The sequence below is a fragment of the Mandrillus leucophaeus genome, unplaced genomic scaffold (genome assembly GCF_000951045.1).
Source record: "Mandrillus leucophaeus isolate KB7577 unplaced genomic scaffold, Mleu.le_1.0 Scaffold61, whole genome shotgun sequence".
Taxonomy (NCBI): domain Eukaryota; kingdom Metazoa; phylum Chordata; class Mammalia; order Primates; family Cercopithecidae; genus Mandrillus; species Mandrillus leucophaeus.
This window is the reverse complement of record NW_012106586.1, coordinates 1,493,893-1,495,456: the sequence shown is the minus strand read 5'-3', so window position 1 is coordinate 1,495,456 and position 1,564 is coordinate 1,493,893.

The window sequence follows — 1,564 nt, the reverse complement described above, 5'->3', positions numbered from 1 at the left end:
TTCTCTTGGAGAAGTAAAAGAATGTTTTACAAATAACAACTTTTAGGAGAAGATGAGAGGATCTGTCGCAAAAAAACAAGAGCCCTCTTGACTTCGTGAAGTTGCTTGGCCTGCAACAGTTCCAGCCTGAGACTCCGGCCTGGGTTCCCCTGTGCTAGCTCCTGCCAAGAGCGGATCTGTACCAGGAGACTCCTGCCTCTGCCAGATGCAGTGGAGCCCCCTACACTGCTAATTTCCCTGAGACTATTTCAGACACTATTTATTTACCCTATCAAGAGTCTTTGAGATGAAACCAGGAAAAGCGCAAATGACTGTCACCCAATCCAAGAGAAACGTCTATGTCTCCTCCCCCTCCATGCCCCTGATACGTGGATATTTATCCATGTTTCCAGGGTGAACCGAACTGCTCTAAGAGTTGTGTGGGGAGGCGGGAGCTAGGGAATCAGAGAATGTCACAAACGACCTGGCTGCCTCGATCACAAAGATTAGCTTCAATCTAGTAATGATGGGGCTGTCATTCTTAAACGATGATCTAAATTAATTTTTTTAAAAGTAGGATTTGAGATCATGGCTTTTTGTTTGTTTGTTTGTTTTGAGACAGAGTTTTTTCACTCTTATTGCCCAGGCTGGAGTGCAGTGGCATGATCTCGGTTCACTGCAACCTCCACCTCCCAGGTTCAAGCGATTCTCCTGCCTCAGCCTCCCAAGTAGCTGGGATTACAGGCACCTACCACCACGCCCGGCTACTTTTTTGTATTTAGTAGAGATGGGTTTCACCCCATGTTGGTCAGGCTGGTCTCGAACTTGTGCCTTCAGGTGATCCACCCGCCTTGGCCTCTCAAAGTGCTGGGATTACAGGTGTGAGCCGCCACGCCCGGCATGGTTTTTTTTCTAGTTAGTAGAGCTGTGCTCATCCCCCCAAATTTTCATGCCAGATCTGTCCCTTGTGAGATGCCAGGCTGGGTTTTGGGGTGCATTAGAACAACCTTGTCCTTTTGTGGCCAGTGTCCCTCCAGGGCAGGCACAGATAATGATTACTTCGTTATCTTGGCCACCTTTCTTTCTCTCTCAGGTGCTTTAAATAATTGTCTATGGTAATCCAACATCTAAGTCAGCACGAAACAAGCTGGTCTCGTTCTGTGAACACATCTATCTTGGGATCAGCACGTCACAAAGACAAGACATTTTCTCTTGGAACAAGTGGGAAAAAAAGAGAAGGAGCCCAGCCCACATCCCAGTCTCACACACGCCAGCCCTGACTTAGTCCTTGCTAACCCAGAAAGGCACACAGAGTGGGCAGGCCGCCGCCAATGAAGGGTATAAAAACATACCTAGAGGCCGGGTGCGGTGGCTCACGCCTGTAATCCCAGCACTTTGGGAGGCTGAGGTAGGCGGATCACCTGAGGTCAGGGGTTCAAGATCAGCCTGACCAACATGGAGAAACATCATCTCTACTAAAAATACAAAAAATTAGCCGGGCATGGTGACGCATGCCTGTAATTCCAGCTACTTGGGAGGCTGAGGCAGGAGAATTGCTTGAACCCGGGAGGCGGAGGTTGCGGTG